At 35.0% G+C, this 9,018-nt stretch overlaps 1 long non-coding RNA gene across 1 annotated transcript in view; it reads right to left on the bottom strand.

The window, feature by feature from the left end:
- Nucleotides 1-1,632: 1,632 nt before the first annotated feature.
- LOC139962411 (uncharacterized) overlaps nucleotides 1,633-9,018 on the bottom strand; it is a 30,669-nt gene continuing 23,283 nt past the window's right edge. The window contains exon 4 of the long non-coding RNA XR_011791237.1: nucleotides 1,633-2,099. This is a non-coding gene — a long non-coding RNA (uncharacterized lncRNA). The remainder of the gene's footprint in view (nucleotides 2,100-9,018) is intronic.

The following is a 9,018-nucleotide window of genomic DNA, read 5'->3' as shown; positions in this document are numbered from 1 at the left end:
AAGGGCATATGTTACGAAGGTGCTGTTAATAGCTGTTGACATAAACAAGGTGGCTGCAGACAAACACAATCTGTTGATACTTTGTTTTGAAAAGTATTTAGCCTCTGTTGGCTCTGATAGGTTATTAATTAAGGACCTGCCGTGATTATTAACGTTATAAACTATCAGGATTTGGCGTGCTCATGTCATTATTAAGTGATGTTACGTCGTGCCTAAAGTCCAATAGGCTAAATGACTATGAGAAAAGTCTGCTTTGAGAGTGCTATAAATGGATACTGACTTAACACAAAGTCTTTACATGGTTTAAAACGCATAGCACGTGCATATAGCCTTTGCTGACGTCTGTGTAGGACTATTGTGACGTATACAACAGTAACACGGTATACATTGTGGTCATGTGATGAGAGACGTATAGTATTCGAGTGCGTATGCGTACTCGTAAAGTGTGTTGTGGTACTCATGGCTTTGTACTCGAACACGTGACCTTTATAGGCTATTCGGGTCATTGTACTCACACTATAGAAAGCTGTCAAGATGATATTAGACTTGCAAACTGAAATTGTATCTGCTTTAATGTGTACACGTCGGACACGAACTGCTAGCAGAAATGCAAGGACTACAAAATTTGTGATTGCACTAAACAAATATTAAAGCTTTCTATTTTGAAGTGGCCTCAACGTGCTAAACAGCCCAAAGATTACAAAATTATTGCCTCGAGGTGTTATAATCACAAAATTTGAAATAGGTTCCGAGCAAAAAACCATAAGACGGGAAATTACAAATTTAAGGTAAGTAAAGGTACAAAACAAAAATTGTCTTAGGGTCGTGATCACGTTGAGTAATGATATCAGAAATTTTGACGCTTTCTATCAAACGTTTGTGGCATTTTATATCACATATATGTGAGTAAATAAAACCACTATTGCCACGGTGCATGTGTTCAAGCAGGTTTCACTCGTTATGTTATTCTACATAAATATAGCAGGATTTCCCAAATGAATAGAAAGAAACATTGCGAAATACATACAACGGAAAGAAAGTCTACATAAATGTATTTTCTCTAAAAGTGAACATTTCTATATACACACACACATATATATATATATATATATATATATATATATATATATATATATATATATATATATATATTTATATATATATATATGAAAATCGTAAAATTATATATATAAATGAAAATCGTAATGAGTTGGAAAACCTTCCAGCCTCCACCGGGATTCGAACTTGGGCCTTCCGCTCTGTACGCGGACACCCTAACCACTAGGCTATGGACGCTGATTGTATGTCCAGAGGTTCGAAACCGGTATATATATATATATATATTTATATATATATATTTATATATATATATATTCATATATATATATAAACATATATATTCATATATATATATATATATATATATATATATATATATATATATATATATATATATATATATGTTTATATATATATATATATATATATATATATATATATATATAAACATATATATATATATATATTTATATATATATATATATATATATACATATATATTCATATATATTCATATATATAATACATTTATAGATATATTTTCTATATATATATTTCCATTTATATGTGAAAGTGAAAGTTTGAGATTGTATGCAAATATACATATATATTTATATAAATCGAGTTATGTGACGTTTCCAAACCGTAAAGTTGACTTCTTTGTAATTAGTCAAGTGTTAGTGATCACGCTCAACTTGCAACGATTCGACATTTTGTTTTGATCTCTCTTCGTTTTGGTTTTTGTTATAATGGTAATCTATATGTAACCGAGATGGTATACCAATAACTTGTTTTTTATTTTTTAACATGTTGGGTTCAATGGCCTAACCTTCTCATTAGATATCACTGATTTTAATTACGCTCGTACTTCTCTTACGGAGCCGGCACCGCGCAAAGTGTGCTAATTTTGACACTTTTACCCTCAATACACAAGCTCATTAACAATTCATCCACGTCAACCCAAAGCTTTGTAATGTCGTTTTCCTTCCAAGACAGTTTTTTTCCATCTCTTCTTCTTTTTTCTTTCTTTTTTCTCTCTTCTTTCCAACAGAAACAAAAAGAGAAAAGAAAAATACAGTAGAAACAGAAGTAACGTAAAAAGAAGCAGACGGTACATCATACCATAGATAGCAAAAGAAAAAAAAAGCGCGCGAGTTGGCAAGGAGATCCAAAATTTTGTTCCCGCGTTCATCAGGACGTGGAGTCAGTATGACAAGTGGGAACGCATGCAGGCGGGTTTCACACGGTACGTTCTCCTAGGAATCAGCGGGCGTAAAAGTCGAGAAATTTGAAGACAAAACTCATCTTTGGATCGATTGAAGATTGAAGATGGATGAAGATGAGGATAAATGAACGAATGTGCTACATTTATATTGGATGGGCGCATTGATATAAGGTGCAAAAACAAATGTAGATACTTAGGGAAACAACAGAAGGGCCCCTCATTACCTTAGCAAAGGATGAGTATATTTTTACCGTTCGCTATATCTATATATTTTGTTTTATTGCAATTCGCGTAGATGTTGCACCGAAATAAAAATCACCGTAAAAGGTATAAGGAAAGGGATTTCTTGACCACTCTGGTTTATTGAACACAGCAATAAGATCAAAACAAAGATGATTTTCTAAAAGGTTATCATCTGTAAAAATGGATCATGATGGTCATTCCGGAAAAAGTCTCTTTTCAGACAAATTATAGGTCTATGGAGATGCGCTGGACGCAATACCAAAAGACCATCCTAGTTGAAATTACATATCATATTTCATGTGTGATGAAAATCATATTAAATGCAACATTAAGGAAACGAAGCACATTGAATGGCTTCAACGACCATTTTCATAACAAGTATAGATCAAAGATATTACTCCAAGATCATCAAGTTGCTTCTTAAATTTGAACAAAGCTTTACTCGTGGTACTTTAAAATAATGTTCCTTATGATATTCTGCTTCGTCTAGGGGAGGGGGGGGGGTGGTTAAAATAGTCTACTTAAATGTCGCAGTGCGATAAAAATGCGCTGACGTAGGTTGAGTGAAACGAGAAATTAGAACTATAGGCATAGCTGACTATTTCTGGCGTTCCTATAGCATACTTACATGATGAAGAGATACCTTAACAAAACGGTGGTCATGTGTTTTAAATATTTGTAACAAATTTAATATCCCTCTGTAGGCCCCTTGACCACAACTAATAAAACAATATATCTTAATACAAGTTAAATAATGTCATGAAAGTATGTGTGATATAAAGTATATCATAGAAAGTAATATTAAATACAGGAGATTTTAAGGAGAGACTCGTTATATAATCTTAATTTATTAATCTTATTTCACCACTGAGGTTACATTTTTTATTTTTTAGTTACATCAATGGTCTTTACCAACAACGTGTCAACGTGGAAATTTGGAGATTAAAAGGCAAACCCTTCAATTTTTAGGAGATGTATTTTGAATTTAATTTTTATTATTGCATTCCTTGAAAGGATTGTAGTGCGTTGTGGTGCCACTGTTTGCATCAGTAAGCGACGGGAGGGGAATACAGAGCTTTTGTTGGATACACTGGCCGCCTTCAAAATGCCGCCCCCTTCCCACCACCCTACCCACCCTACCCCGTTATATAATGTGTGCATACCACTTACCAATAAATACGTTAATTGTATCCTCAAGCTGATTTCAAAGTAACTCTTGGCGTTTGCTTAATCATTTGTTTCCAAATTGCTTTTGAAGAAATTTCGACATCTTCTAATATTTTTGCACTCATTTAATGTGCTATTAATGAGCTATAAGTTAATTAATTTGATTCAATCCTGAACATTTCGTCCCCCAAACACCATTAATTACACGAAAAAACAAGCCACTTGGAAAACCTTAATGATGTTTCGACTTTTAACTTTCTTATTTGAATGAAATTTAACCATATTTTAAATATAGATAAAATTTATTAAATTTCTCAAAAGAAATTGAGTCAATTACGTGAGGTACATTGTTATGCTACTACGAACTATTAAAAATAAATTCAACAAGTTTTTGCACAACATAATTGTAAAAGAAACTAAGGGCAGCGGAATGTTAAGTGGTGGTACGTTGATGCCCACCTGTGCCACAGAAAATTTCGAACGACGCCATTGAGTTGCAAGAAAACATGATCAAACAGACTGCGCATACACTAAACTTGATATATGTATATATGCGTTGTTGTTGTTTTTCTCTTCGCTACACAACGTGCCTCATTGGTTGACCCATACGTCACGTCATCGATAGCTAAATGAACGCTTTAGATCACGTGATATGGTTATCTTATTAAAGATAGAAACGGCTGTTTCACGCCTAGAGGCAAATTTGAGGGGGGGGGGGGGGATTGTTAAAATTAATTGACTAACTTTGTAACGACTCCTTCATACATGAATCCCTTATAAGCCTATGTTCGGTAATGAATTATGTAAAGTCAAGAGGTCACGTGTTGATCACGTCATGCCACGATCAACAGTCGAATCAATATTGGACCATGGAGGGCTCCTCTGGAAAGCAGTGCTTCTGCACTGAGCAGGACTACCCTCATTAAAGACGACAATAATAAAAAATAAAAAAATATTCTGCCACCCCATATGCCACACTCGCCAAACTAGTTTTGCCTTACAATATTTCATTTCCAACGATGGTACAATACCGTATCGTGTTACCATATATAGTCGCAGTATATAGCACCCAAGCAATGCAAACTGTGGTATTATAACCGTTTAATTCATAGCCTATACTATAGGACAACAGGATTCATTCATACACGGTGCATGTGTACAACCTGAAACTCACACAAGTTATATTGGTAACGAAATACAAGGTTACCCCTATAACTCATAGTCCTGGCGACGGGTCAGTGTGTAACGCCCACCTATATCATCATGTAATCTGTCAGACATGTACCAGGTTTGGTTTATCGAGAGGTGGTAGGGGCTGGGGTGGGAATACAGAGGAATTGCTTTACTAAGTGACTCAATTTGATAAAAATTAAGACCACATTGATGACGTATAGGCATACCGAAATACAAACGAACCGGTAAATTCGTAAATACAATTGGCGCTGACAGGCATATCGAGTCTCCAGGCGACAGTCCCTTAGCATGCTATATAATATCAACTTTCTCTAGTCGACAGTCGGGAGTTTCGTCGCGAGAAAACCGAAATCTCAAATATCTATAAAGTCTTATCATTTTTGTCCGCGATGAAATTTAATGATGCGGACGAGTAGTTGCGGAAAGCGTCAAGCAAGCACCAACGGGTCACCGCGCATGAATAAGCGACGCATTACTCCAAAATCCCCCCAAAATTATTACTGACTTATCAAAATAGTGGTCACGCATGGATAGATTGGCTTGCTAAGGGGGGAAAAAATCCAAATATGTTTTTAGCCTTTTTGTTTTTAATGTCAAGCAGAAAAAAAGTCTACAAAGATGATTAATTTGATATTTTTTGGTACATTTGCTGGTGTTGAAAGAATGTAAAAATAAATCGTGAAATATAGAACATTTGGGATGAGAGAAATATTGTTACTTTGCTGAAGGCCGGCTTACGTTAAAGGTTAAGTTTCAAACCTTCGAAGGTGAAATAATAAAATAACATTTTCTTACAGAAAATGTAAGTAAAGAAACAAAACCAATTACTGGGATATTTGACACAATTGTAAACAACCTTTATCACAGAATTGATCTTTACCAACATTAAATGAGGTGAAATTTATGATACCATTTGTTGCAGAACCGTAGATTAAAACTATTTGATAGTTTTCGTGGTTGGAAATTCGCGACGTATTGTCACCGAAATTTCAACTTCTCTGCGACAATCGTCTCCATAGTTTTATTACAAATTGGAGGACGGGTTGTGAAGGGAAAGGCGGGTGGGGGGGGGGGGGGGTTGCATGTACCTGACGAAATGTCTTCAAGTGCTAAGAGACTGATGCGATGTTTACATTAGGCATGCTATAGGGACAGCGCTGCGATTCCTATCACGTGTCACCAGTACGTGCAGTACCGGTAATCGTCACGTGACCAAGTTCCTCTGACGTCACAATTTCATTATACCGACTAATACAGACGGGTACCAAAACGTCGCATAAAATTTCTGCCTTGACTGGGTAAAAGAAGTAATTTTCGGAATATGACGGGAAATATTTTACTCTTTAAGTCTTACGTAAGCAGGAGTGCGGGTGTGAGGGTGGGGATGTACAAAACCCCTTTCAGTCCTCTCCCTCCCTTCCTCCCTTCCTCCCTCCCCCGCTCCCCCACCCCACATATACAAACACAATAAAGGGTAGTTAGTAGTAAAAACTAGAGCTTACCATAGACCTAATTTAAAGCCTAGCTTTGTCTCAAAATACACCATTCCACGTCTAAAACTTTACCTTTTGTGGGAAGGAGGTGGGGGGGGGTCTCCAATTTATCCTTAATGGTAATCGGCTTCAACGAATCCAGGTTCCTACCTTTTCCTTTCTAAAATACTGGATGCTCCCCTGCTAAGTGCAAAATTATAGGGGGGGGGGGGATCAGGTATCACACAACAGTTATTTCAGACAAAGAAATATGTAGCATAAATGTGACGTATAAATATTATAATAAATTGTGTCATATCTCATTAATGCAACGTTCTTGTTATGGGATGCAAAGTTAACCAAAAATATTAACACAATCTTTGTTTAGAAGAATAATGATTAAGAAAAAAGTTAGATAATGTTTTCTCTTCTTATATAGTAAAGACACAACCATTTCTTTCAACAGATGGTGGCCAGATGTGCGCGCGTATTAACTGCTCCATCGATCAGGAAATATAATTTCGTCCATCAATTTTAAATAATTATCACTGGTCACTAATCACTACCACGTTGACAGTAATTTCTTATTTGTACAATGTATTTGTACAATATTATGTGATATTCCAACCAAAACTGATGATGTAACTGACTATACTTTATTTGTAAACAAGTTGTTATAAGCAGAGTTACGAGTTATTTCAGTGTTATTTCGTTTTAGTTAAAGCCATCCAAAATTAGCTTTGAAACTTTAAATAAACGTTTAGTTATTCCTATAAGTATTTTGCAACATTTTTGGCAGTTATTTTGGCAATTATTGACTTACCTATTTTGTCCCCTTCAGAACAGGGCTGTAAATGTTAAAGTTTTCCAAGTATTTTAAAATGTTCTGATTAAATTAATTAATTAATAAATTCTCAAAGGTTGCTTTCCAGTGTTAGCTCAGTGGTTAACGCCGGTGCCTTTCAATCATAAGGTGCCCGGTTCGAGTCACTCCCAGATTAATGTATGTCGTCCAGTTACAGAGTTGTTGACAATTAACAATACATAATCATGGACGTTAAATATGAATCTAAGAGACTGACTTCGGTCAGCTTGCGGCTTTGATGAGCCAATGAGGCTTCTTCGCGAGTTCCTGCTTGCAGGAGGATCTAAAAAATACATACATATATACCACGAATGACCTGTTATAATTTTGTATTTATATTTTATTTTTATCTTAACATTTATATTTTATATTAAATCTGCTAACTGTTCTCTCTCCCTCTCTTCATAGCATGTGAAATTTACTCTTACTTCTAAGAAGCTAGTTTCTTGTATTAAATAATGTCATAACATGTGATATTTACTCCTACTTCTAAGAAGCTAGTTGCTTGCATTAATTAATGCCCTAGCATGTGATATTTACTCTTACTTCTAAGAAGCTAGTTTCTTGCATTAATTAATGCCATAACATGTCATATTTACTCTTGCTTCTAAGAAACTAGTCTCTTGCATTAATTAATGCCATAGCATGTGATATTTACTCTTACTTCTAAGATGCTAATCTCTTGCATTAATTAATGCCATAACATGTCATATTTACTCCTATTTCTAAGAAGCTAGTAGGCTCTTGCATTAATTAATGCCATAGCATGTGATATTTAATCCTGCTTCTAAGAAACTAGTCTCTTGCATTAATTAATGCCATAGCATGTGATATTTACTCCTGCTTCTAAGAAGCTAGTTTCTTGCATTAATTCATGCCCTAGCATGTGATATTTACTCTTACTTCTAAGAAGCTAGTTTCTTGCATTAATTAATGCCATAGCATGTGATATTTACTCCTGCTTCTAAGAAGCTAGTCTCTTGCATTAATTAATGCCATAGCATGCTTCTAAGAAGCTAGTGTCTTGCATTAATTAATGCCATAGCATGTGATATTTACTCTTACTTCTAAGAAGCTAGTTTCTTGCATTAATTAATGCCATAACATGTGATATTTACTCTTACTTCTAAGAAGCTAGTCTCTTGCATTAATTAATGCCATAGCATGTGATATTTACTCTTACTTCTAAGAAGCTAGTCTCTTGCATTAATTAATGCCATAGCATGCTTCTAAGAAGCTAGTCTCTTGCATTAATTAATGCCATAGCATGCTTCTAAGAAGCTAGTGTCTTGCATTAATTAATGCCATAGCATGTGATATTTACTCTTACTTCTAAGAAGCTAGTCTCTTGCATTAATTAATGTCATAGCATGTGATATTTACTCTCACTTCTAAGAAGCTTGTTTCTTGCATTAATTAATGCCATAGCATGTGATATTTTCATATAACAGGAGCGGATCCAGAAGGGATTCGGAGGGTGGGGTAGGAAAATGGAGTGGGGTGAGGTTTCTTTGTTGGCGCTTTAATCATTACGTTTTGGAAAATGGACCTTGAATATTTCATTTTACTGTTCTTTTCATTATTATGTAATCACAAGATACAAACAAAAGACTCGACTTTAACTCATATACTGCTTCGCAGTTTACAGCATATGAAGATGTTTATATGTCTACTTAGTTCGACAAGATATTTAAGAACGATTTTAATATTTGAATTAAAAAAGAAAAGAATCCGTACATGCAACAAATCGTCCGTGTGGACAACAGAGAGATGATCAGACGCAAATATCACGT

This window comes from Apostichopus japonicus, chromosome 21 (genome assembly GCF_037975245.1).
Source record: "Apostichopus japonicus isolate 1M-3 chromosome 21, ASM3797524v1, whole genome shotgun sequence".
NCBI classification, from domain to species: Eukaryota; Metazoa; Echinodermata; class Holothuroidea; order Aspidochirotida; family Stichopodidae; genus Apostichopus; species Apostichopus japonicus.
Note: the sequence above shows the minus strand (reverse complement) of the source record. Positions and strands in the feature narration are given on the sequence as shown.